Raw genomic sequence first — 11,891 nt, 5'->3', positions numbered from 1 at the left:
TAATTTTAAACAAAACTAAATGTAATCTTATTACGTGGAATAAATTTCGATCGGTTATAATATGATGAATACTTTATTAATTATTTCTTTAATCGAATTTTCTTTTAGAACAATTTTTTTCCACGTAATTGAAAAGATTTATAAGATGGCTACTAACTAAAGCCATTTCTAGCAACGTCGTCCTCAGTTAAATTATATCTTTTTAAAACTTTAATATCTACACACATATATAAATATATATTATAATTATACAAGATCAATTCAAAGTTTCTCTAGGTAGATCAAAAGTTTGAAAGTGATTTTAAAAATCAATTACACTTTTTCGAAATTCTTTAGACTAATTATTTTGTCCTTTTTTTTTCTTTAGCAGATTGTAAGTTCCTCTAAGTGCTTGTAGTATTACAATCTTGAAAAGAAATGATCTTGGAAAAAGTCTTGAAAAAGAGTAATTGATTTTAAAAATCACTTAAGAACTTTTGACTCACTCACAGATAATATCTTCTTCGTACTAACCATAAATCGAATATTTCCATTTTGGATACTCATCGTTTACGAAGAAGTAAGCAGTGGTTCTCATTCAATAACTTTCTTTCTCTCCCTCTTTCTGCCCCTCTCTCTCTCTCTCTCTCTCTCTTTCTAAAAAAAACCGAGCAATTTTATAACAATTTATTTATTCACTTACAATTATTTAGGTTTGTAAGTTTATCGTATTAACGGATAAAATGACGTAATCGCGTAAAGTTTCGACGTTATATGACAGGAGCACCTGCCGGAAATGGGAGAACCTTCATTGTTCTTCGACGATGGTGTTATGGCGTCTCCTTTTTGCAAAACTTCCTGGCCATTGTACGAACCTACGTAGAAGTACTCTCGTTTTGCTGCTGTTGTTGTTGTTACTGGTGCTGCTGCTGTTGTGCCAGTGGTGATGGTTAATGGTAATGGTGGTGATGGTGGTGGTGGTGGTGGTGGTGGGTGCTTCTGCTTTTGCCGACACGACGAGAAGATATTCTCCTTTGATCCTTCCTCCCCCTATTTTGTTCCTTCGCTCGAGAGAACAAACTGATCCCTGTTCGATGGCTCCTCTTACGCCATCATGGGGCGGATCGATATCCTCCGTGTCGTCTTTATTACGCGTCCTCCGCTAATATATTTTTCCTTTATTTTCCTATTTTCTTTCTTCTTCTTCTTTTTCTTATTTATTAAATATCTTTCAATCAGTGCTATTCGATTAAAAAAGTTCAAACGTTTATACTTTAATTGTGACTAATTAAAAAAATGATATCAATTAACTTCCACTCGAAATTAATTGCAAATAAACGGAAATTCAATATATATATATGTGATTGTATAATTACACGAGCTAACACGAACAACCTTTCTTTTTTTATAATATTTTTTTTAAATAAAATACAAGAAGTCTCTTAGTTTTTTGAGAAACCCTGATCTTTGACTTTGTTCGTTCAGCTTCGTTCATCTTCGTTGTCTTCGTCGTTAAACCTTAACTCGACGTAGCGAGTTTATTCTTACGTAGTTAAAATTCTAATCGCTTCTCAGGAAACTTTATGCCATCTTGGTTGGCATGCGTATGTGTGTATGTATGTGTATGTATTAGATATCGGACATTTTACGAGCTAACTTTTGGAGTTTTAGCATCCGGTTGTGTCATGATCCATGGGATCACCTAAGACCAACACTATGACAGTATTATTATTTTTGAACTCTTTTGTTTAAAACTTTGATACTTCCTTACATACCCGTATAAAAATGGATGCGTATCTATGTTTTATGTGCGTGATATATATACACATGTATACACTTGTGTATATACTTGCTTAATGATCAAGAATTACTACATCGAAACGTTGACGGAAGTTTACCATCGTTATTATTGTGTATGTTATACGTCGTTCGAAACTTTTATCTTAAACAGGAAGACGTTTATAAAAGGTCCTCGCGTTAATACTCTAGTTAGAACAAATTTCGTAGAAATATGTTAGCATTTAATCGTCTTCTTCTTCTTCTTCTTCTTCTTCTTCTTCTTCTATACGTTGAATCATCCTAATCGTTCTCTGACGATTTCTCTCCTCTCCCTCCTTCCCAAACAAGAAAGAAACAAAAGGGAACGACTGAACTCGTGAAATTAATGAGCTACTACTCCGCTAGGCTTTCTTTTTCAGCCATCTTGATTTTTTTTGCTTCGGACCAATGATTTTTGATTTAAGATAAACATATAAATGTATATGTTTCTTGACGGAACATTTTTTCAAAAATAATGACAGAAATGTGTACCCCTTCGCATGCTAGACTCTGAACTTTTGACTCTTCCTGTGCTAAATAGAATGTAAAGGGTGGCTTTCTCATTTTAGTTCAAAAATGACTTACAATTAGTAACAAAATGGAGAACAATAATTCAACGTCGAAATGGGGGAATCAAAGAAAAATAAAAATAAAGATAAAAGGGAGAAAGAGAGAAAGAGAGAGAGTTAGAGAGATAAAACAATAAAGAGACAAATCCGCATTAATCGCAACGTCTCTGTACTTTTTGTCTAATTTTACACGGAAGAGAGAAGTAAGAAGAAGAGAAGAAGAAGAAAACCGACGAAACCGACGAAACCGACGAAACCAACTACGACGACGACGAAGACGACGTTGCAGTCGCTAACCATCGTCGTCTTTCTCTTTCTCTCTCTTCGTGGAAGAAGAAAATGCCGTGGGTCTGTGGTTTCCGCTTGGCAACAGCGCAGCTGGGTTGTCGGTGTTGCTTCGCTGGGTCGAACGAGTCGGCTCGTTGGAGGAGGTGAAGAGGAGGCACTGTGTTACTGATGGAGGTGATGCTGGTGTAGTAGTGGTAGTAATGTTCTTGCTGCTCTCTCATACTAGTAGTAGGTTGTATGATAGTATTAGAGTTAGTAGTGGTAGATGTTGATGTGGTGGTGGTGGTGGTGATGATGATAGTGGTAGTAATGTTCCTGCTGCTCTTTCATACTAGTAGTAGGTTGTATGATAGTATTGGAGTTAGTAGTGGTAGATATTGATGTGGTGGGTGGTGGTAGTAGTGGTAGTGGTAGTGGTGTGGTAGTGGAGGAGGGCTCGGCACAGCCGCGTAAGAAGGATGGGGACCCTTTGGGGCTTCGCCTCCATTGCCGGATATCGAGAAACGTTCTGAGACTCTCGTTTACCTCGTAGGAGAGAAGCTAGAAGCATTAGAAGCAAACTTTCCCACACCGACTTACTTACTCGCTCACTCATTCGCTTGCTTGCTTGCTTGCTTGCTCATTCACTCACTCTCCTCCTAACCTTCCTTCTCGAGCCTCTAACTATAATGCTTGATCGGTAAGAAGAACTTCCGCGTTTGCTTTGGCAAATTCGAAACTTCTCAATAATGAGTATAAACTTTGATGTAGATCAGGATTATTATTATTATTATTATTATGGTTATTGCTATTATTATTATCATTAGGAGTAATAGATCGAAAAGAACAATTAGGGTTCCAACATTGTTTTCATCGTTCGATGGTGTTCCCCTTTAGTTTTTCTCATACAAACCTAGTCTTTCTCTCTTTCTGTCTCCCCCCTATTTTATACCAACATGGCGCGATCATTTCTCTTTTTCTTTCTTCCTTTCTGTTCCCCTCCCCCCTTCTCTCTCTCTTTGTACAAGCTCAAATTTGGCAACACCGCACCCATTCTCCCGAGTTCCGAAGCGTATACTTTGAAGTTTCTCGAAAAATCAACAAAATTATATATACTTAGTGTTTTTTTCTATTTTGTTTCTAGTTAACGAAGACGACGTAGAATAATAAATCCCGTTGTCGATCCACTTCGTTAAGTTCCTTTTCCATCTAACAAAATGTTTTCGGTTGTTATAAGCGTAATACGACTCGACGGCCATCTTTAAATTTTTGGTTTTTCTTCTTTCTTCCATCTTTCTCTTATCATTGTGCTTGTCTTCGTCGCCGTTATCGTCTCGTTGTCGTGTTATTCTACATAGAGAGTAATTTCAAATGAATTAGACGAAGATTATTTGACTAAATAACGATTCTCTCTCAGGTTATTGCGTCGTTGCGCAACGAGCCTTAACCCTCGTCGAAGAAGCACTTTGTGTTATTCTCTCTTTCTCTTTCTTTCTATCTTGTAATGAAAGACCGAAGCGTACGATGACTCGTCGTTCTCTTCTTCTTCTTCTTCTTCTTCTTTTTCTTCCTCTTCACTCACAAGAGAGAGAGATTCCCTCCAACTGTGAATTTACCAACTCTCTGGTGGTGTCTTCTTCTTGACGCCTTCCTTTCAAAAGACGTTAACGTATTTCGTTATTATTTCTATTCTCGAATATATTCTTCCTTAGAACGAGGAGACGAGGAAAATAATGATATTAATGTAATATATGTTACAGTATATATTATAATATTATTTATATAATCAAATATTTTGTCTACAAATATATCTATTGCGTTTAAAAATAATCCTAAGTGTGTATTACATATCGTGTTGTATTAAATACAATATTACAGAATATATTACAGAGTATTATACTAATTGTTAATCAAATTCAATATTTAGTAACACACGTGAACACTGATCTCGACAAAAGTGTTTTGCAACTTCCACGCGACTTTCTTCTCATATCCATCCAATACATAAAACATGTAGTACTGTATATTACGTACTTACAATGTATACTCTCTTATACATATCCTGTTACACAAAATCAAGGGGGGGAAAAAACGAGAGAAAGAAAGAGAGAGAAATGCAAACTTCGGGTTTTGATTTCTTGTATACGCAGTGATCACTGCTACTCGATCTTGCATCAATTTTGTTAACCGTGCAAAAGACGTGCGAGATTCGTGGACGATGTAATCGATGGTGGTTAACGAGCCAATAGAAAGTCCAACGTTGGCCCATAGAAAGAACCGGTTTTCGATCTCTTAGCGTGGGCGTGTGATCGACTCGGTAAATGTCTGACCCGTCTCTCTTTCTATATATTTTTTCTCACTTTAACACATATAAATAAGTACACATATTTATATACAAGCAATCCTCCTGTAACATGGTTTCGATATAACACGCTTGAAAAATTGTGAAATGCACTTTTATAACACGTTATTCTCTGGGAAAGAAAACACGGGTTTTAATATAAGGTAGGTATAATGTAAACATTGCACGTGAATTGTGATATACATGAAATATAGTGTTTTAAGATGGTAAGGAAAATTGTAAAATGGGATTTGTTTCTTTTCTTCTTCTTCTTCTTCTTTTGTAACGGTGTATTGTGAGAAGAAAGAGATGCTTTTTAATATAATACTGTATACGCATTGTGTGCATGCTGGATTTAATTAAATTAGTATATTTGCATATACTATATGTTGTATTATTAAATATGATAAATTATATTTTTGTTGTGTTATATTAAATGTAGTATATTTTATTTATTTATTTATTTATTTATTAATAGATATTTTTGATCAAAGATTTAAGAATTAATACAAGGGATAACACGTATAACTGAAATTAGATGTATCATATATTAAATATGATATTTTACATTTACTTTTTATTATATTAAACATAATTTTTGTTGTTGTTCAGAATAGTGTGTTATACAAGAGCCTCGTCTGTATCTTAAAATCATTTAATATTAATCTTCTAATTAATGAATGTTTTATTTAAAAGCACGTCAAATTTCACACAGAACGAAATCTCAACTTTCCTATTATTCTGAACTGCAGTATCCACATAGGTATATCTAATAAAACCATTTTCCATATAACCCAGGAACTTATTCATCTAATTTGTATTACTTCGTAAGGTTCACATAACATAACTCTAATGTAACCTTGTACAAACGAATCTTGTTATGAGACTTTCTTGTAACTTGTTCTCCTATCTTGATAATATTATAAAACTTTTTACCTTGTTTTTGAACAATCACCTCGCGTTATCTCTCATCTTATCTGGTAAAAAACACAAGTGTATTATAAAAATGATTCATTGCAAATATTTGAGCATCTACATACATACATACCACTTATCGGCTAAATATCTTCCTATGTTAATTCGACTTATACATAAATGTTCGTGCACTTAAATTCTTACATATACGTTTGTGTGTGTGTGTGTGTGTTTTGTACATTTGCATTTCGAACGTTTCTTCCTTAAAAATTTAACGATTCCCATACCTATGGGAAATTATAATTCATTCTATTTATTTTCCAGATTCTACCTTTTATCGTATATAATATACACATCACGTATAAGTAAATACGTGCATATATATATATGTATATATGTATTTTAGTATATAACATACGTGTTCATTTTTCTCGTAGATCTCGCAAGAACTATACATGAATTGTGCAATACACCTACCGAGTTACCAGTTTGTCTTACGCTGAGAGTTTCCTTTAATACATGTACATACATATATCTATATCGATAATACATATATATATATATATATATATATATATACACCTTTGTATAAAGTATTTGAAATCGTTCGCAAATATTTTTACAATTCTCGGGAAGAATTACCTTTATGTTCTTTCTCTTTCATTTAATATATTTTTTCAATTGACGTCATCTTCGAAATATCTTCCTCGTGTCTTGCATAAAGTTAATAATTATAATGATTACGCGCATATATTTCTATATTTGGATTGAAGACATAAGTTTCTTTTTCTTCTTATTTTAAAAAAGTTCATTTTTCCTTTCCATCGTATATTTCTATCCACAGTTTCCTTCGAATCAATTTTTTACATTCATTATTTTTTTTCTTTACGAAGAAATTTGTTCAAACTTTCTCCCTCGATTCATTATACACGCGACACGCACGTACGCACGCACACATGTACGCACACGTGTTACGAAAAATGAAAGATAATTTAAACGTGTAAAATATTTTCTAATGAGAGAGAACGAACGGAAGAGATGATACAGAAAAATTCTGGCCAAGTAAATAACTCTTTATCGTCATTATATTATTATGGGTCTAGCATTTATGGCAGCTCTTGTAACATTATATTTAGACGTATTGTGTTACAACACAAATGTGATCGGCCAAGCGTATCCGTGTACTGCGTAAGATCGGGTTAGTTATCGATCATGGTACACCATTCGGATCTAATAATATCCACTTTCTAGTTAATCATTCTGTTGGCTACTGTCGACGCGTCAGCATCGATTTGTTCTTTTATATCTCCCCCCCCCCTTTCTCCCCCATATCTACATATATATGTACTTTATATATAATAATAATAATAATAATAATAGCTAGATAGATATTAATAAAAATAAAGTGCATTATACAAGTGCATCAATTTAGTATAGTAATTGTATTCCTTTTTGTATTTGTAATTGTATTCCTTGTAAAATAATAATATATTATATTCGAATAAAATGAAAAATTAAAATACGATACGCGTTATTGGATTGCCCGGAAAGTAAGTATCGAGTTTTACAATATCATTGAAAGATATTGTATATTTTTTGTTTTTTATTATTCGTTGAAATAATTCGTTTCTTTTTTTTTCTTTTTTTTTTCAATATTTTCATCGAAGTGTTATACATTTTGCGTTCAACGAACGAAACTTTGTTTTTCATTTTGTTTCACGAAAGTTTATCGTACTTGTTCTAAAACAACAACAACAACAACAACAACAACTGATGATAAAATAAAATAGATCGAGATCTATGGATCTTCACACGCTTTTATACAGCAATATGATTAATCTAAATGTCATGTTTGAAGTATTAAAAAGTCGATCGAACGTGACTCATTCGGTTGCTTTCGTATCGACGAGTACTTCTAACGGCATTAACAGATTTATTACCTAACATACGAACTGGGATCGGCAGCAAACGGCCGTGCCGGTATAAATGCACCGTGAGAAACCATTGTCGGGGATGTGTTCGATAAAAATTGACGAAAAAAAAGAAAAGAAAAAGAAAGAGAAAAGAATTACAATTATATATATACTGTCCCGTCTCTTACGTAATTTCTTTGTTCCTTTTTTATCCTTTGTTTTAATTAACTTTTTCTTTTTAAGGTGCGGTGGTGGTCTCTGCTAATTCGATAATAATCATTTCTAATTTTATACGGAGATATATGCGACAGATACAATTTTAATTAAAGGCTTGATTATTCCTTTTTTATATTACGAGGATAAAAAATAATAAATAAAACAAGAAAAATTTATATAGATCATCAAGATGCCTTTTTTTTTCTTTTACAGTTGTTACATTGTTACATGTTGCTTCTTTCGTGTGGCACCGTTTTAAAGCCGAGAGATCATTAGGAGCGGCGGCCGTGTTGTTTATCTAAACGTTACTATCGTGTGTACCCCTCCCCTCCCCACCCCTCTCCACCCCCACGCCCCCTCTCCCTTCACCCACAAGACGATTACTTTGAAAATATATTCTCTTTTTGCTATAGAGTTGCACGATGACGTTCAAACCAATTTGTTGAACGTCGATGAAAATGGCGTCGTTCGTTCGCTCTACTTCTCCGCTTTTATCGACTTTCGAAGTTTCCAATCGATGCCAACTCTTCCTGCCGAATAGAATTCCCCTTCTCCTCTCTCTTTCTCTCCCTCCCTCTCTCTTTCCTTCTTTTTCTGTTTTTCACACGTGTGCAGACTTCATACGGTAAACTGGATAAATTCGAAACGATTTAAAAGAAGTTTCTTTCTCATTTTTCTTCTTTCTTTTTTTTTCTCTCCTCGATGTCGTCCGCCATCTTTCTTTTTTAATCACTTCGTTATAAAACAGTCGCTGGAATATCGAGTCGAAATGTTATTTATTTCTTTTCATTTTCTTTTCTCTGTTTTTTCTATTTTTTTCTTTTTTCTTTTTTGACTTTATTCAAATCTCCGTTACCATCCTCGCATCAATCATTATTAATAAATAAATATTGTAATTATATATCGATTACAATTTGATATTCAGAATTCGACGCGCAGTCGGCCATCTTTCTTTTTAATTGCCTCGTTCAAAAAAAAACGCGGGAAAATCCAATCGGAGATATTATCGCACACGTTTTATTTAATTTAATTTTATTCCAATTCAAATTGTAACGCGCTTAAATCATTATTATTATTATTATTATTATTATTAACAAATGCATTATCAATATGTGCGCGGATTAAAATTAGATAAAAGTTAATATAAAATTGTAATTACACGTAAAGAGATAACAAAATGGTGAATAATTTTGTGGACTGCCGGTAAATTTGGTGTTCTTCGCACGTTTTCGATAGGGCATATTGGTCGTTGGTCGTCCATTTTGAGTATTTCACGATAACTTCTCTCCGTTGGGTTCTGTTGGCCGATGAAGTTCGCAACGTTGCGAAACTCGGCAACGTCGCGGCAACGTATAAAATGTCGACAAACGCGGATAAGTAGGACTCGGTTAATGGCGGTCGAGCGTCGTGGAAGTCCCGTTTCCATCACGTACAACGACCCTGTCTCGATCTTTCGGAATACGTATCCTTCTTCTTTGCTAGACGATAAGCTTTCTATGTATATATATTCGCCACACACACATACACATATATATCCATAGCATAAATATATTTATCGGGTCTATCAATATATACTTAATGATCGATATTTGTTTTTTTACCTTCTATTATTTAAATTATCAGAGAAAAAAACAAATACTTAAGAAATGCATTAAACAAAGATGACATTAATTATAACTAGAATTAATATATTATGCGCTTATCTCTTACGATACAATGTAATCAATTTAATCATCCCAAAATATCGTTGAAAATCAAACTGCATTTTAAATCACAAGAGACGGATCGGTACCTTGAAAATATCATTGAAAGTTTAATGAGATAATGGTCGTTATCTACCGTTATCGACCGAGGTGGTGGTATCACTTTTATTACTTTATATCGTTATTATTAAAGAAAATTATGCATATAATTACTATTGATCTTGAAAAGTCGTTTTCAAACGACTCATAACGATAAAAACGTTTTAATCCGCTAAGAGATTAACGTCGTATATTATATACATAAATATATATTTGCGACAACTTGCCATCTTAATCGTTTTTATTTTTTCTTTTATTTTATTTTACCTTTAATCTTTAACAAAAAGAAAAAGAAAAAAAGGAAAAGAAAAAAAATAAAACCAAAAAAAAGAGAAAGAGAAAGAGAAAGAGGGAAGAAGTAGTGGTGGTGGTGGTGGTGGTGGTGGTGGGGGGGGTAAATAAAAGGAGGTCAGAAAATTTGAAGTAAAAATCGAAGTTAAGCAAGAGAAGAGAAGAGAAGAGAGGAGAGGAGAGGAGAGGGGAGAACGTGTGTGTACGACGAAGCTTTTGCAAAAGGAAACGCGATAAAAGAGATTCCTTTGACCTCGGTGGGTACGACCTCATTTCGCTAGAACGCACGTACACTTACTTACACATATGTATATGTATATATATATATGCACGATACATACGTATATATGGTTGCATACACAGACATATATTGTTCATCCTGTGCCGAGAGACGACCTCGTTTCGCGTGTTTTTCTCGGCTTCTCGCTCGCGAGCACGAACGACGCGAAAGAAAGAAAGAAAGAAATAAAAAAAAAAATAAAAAGAAAATAGAGACAAGGGGAGACAATTTTCCCTCGTCGTCGTGAAAGAAATCTTAATAGCGGGTAGGAGGAGGGTGGTAGTAGGGGTGGTAGAAATAATAGTTAGGAGGAAATATAACCGGTCGGTGGAGAGACGACTCCCCTTCTGCTGAAAATTTTGGAAGCTTTTTACATGCACTTGGGATAAGAATAAATCAATGAATTACATGAATGACAATGAATTACATATGTACATCGATTCGCGAATCTTGAAATTTTGGATACGTAAGACAATGATGTTTTATTTATTTCCAAGTAAAAATTCTAACGCAACGGTATTACGTTATTGGAATATACAATATCCAATATAATGTACATATTTAATTACAATATCGATTAATACATCATTAATTTGAATATAATAATAATAATATTAATAACATAATTGTTAGAGAAAAAATATGGACGCAATTAATAGCGTTATTGGAACAACAACAACAACAACAACAACGACGACGAAGACAACAACGTATACGTGAAAAGTAAAAAAGAAAAAGGTAAAAAATAAACACATATGCAAGGAGTTTATAAAAATAATAAAAATAATAAACAGCCTCTCTTGTGTGTGTGTGTGTGTGTGCGCGTGTATACGTCGTGTCGTTATTTTCGTTACGAAAGAAAAAAGAAAAAGGACAAAAATAAGGCGGAGTAAGGGGGCGAGGGGTGGAAAGAAAAAAAAGCAAGTAGTTAAAAATTGTTGAGTTTTCCTATATATTAGAGTACCCAACACTCGAGAGAAAGAGAGAGAAAGAGAGAAAGAGAGAGAGAGAGAGAGAGAGATGATATACTCCTCTTTGAAGTACAAGAAAGGGCAAAGTTATCGTCCAATTTTAGAACTGCAAGCCGATCGAAAGGACACCGGAGGATCACGTTGGGTCACGCGATTATCCGGTAGGATGATTTTATTTTCGAACAGAAGCTTTTTTTTTCTAACTCATTCCACTTCCTATCTTCCTTCCTTTCTTCCTTCCTACCATCCAACCAACCAACCAACCAACCAACAGCGTCCCCGAGTAATAAAGATCACCGAGACGTTAATCGATGCTCGATTTGTTCGACAACGAAAACGCACGGAAAGTATACTTGATTTTTCTCAATTTTTTTCTTCAACGCATACACATATATACATGCATACATAGATACATCTTTTTTTTACATTTGTACGTATAAATATGTATACGTATACGCGTGTTTTTTTGCGTGTGTATTACGTTTGCGTTATAAGCGCAAGCTTTTGACCTACATTTCTTCTTACAGCA

General features: G+C 34.0%; 1 long non-coding RNA gene across 1 annotated transcript; it reads right to left on the bottom strand.

Moving 5' to 3' along the window:
* Positions 1-8,607: 8,607 nt before the first annotated feature.
* Positions 8,608-9,356, bottom strand: LOC122525399. The gene is made up of 2 exons (XR_006305783.1): positions 9,178-9,356; positions 8,608-8,769 (listed from the first exon to the last, which is right to left on the bottom strand). It is a non-coding gene; the product is annotated as an uncharacterized LOC122525399 (long non-coding RNA).
* Positions 9,357-11,891: the final 2,535 nt, after the last annotated feature.

Source organism: Polistes fuscatus, unplaced genomic scaffold (assembly GCF_010416935.1).
Source record: "Polistes fuscatus isolate 324 unplaced genomic scaffold, CU_Pfus_HIC Scaffold9, whole genome shotgun sequence".
Classification (NCBI taxonomy): domain Eukaryota; kingdom Metazoa; phylum Arthropoda; class Insecta; order Hymenoptera; family Vespidae; genus Polistes; species Polistes fuscatus.
Note: the sequence above shows the minus strand (reverse complement) of the source record. Positions and strands in the feature narration are given on the sequence as shown.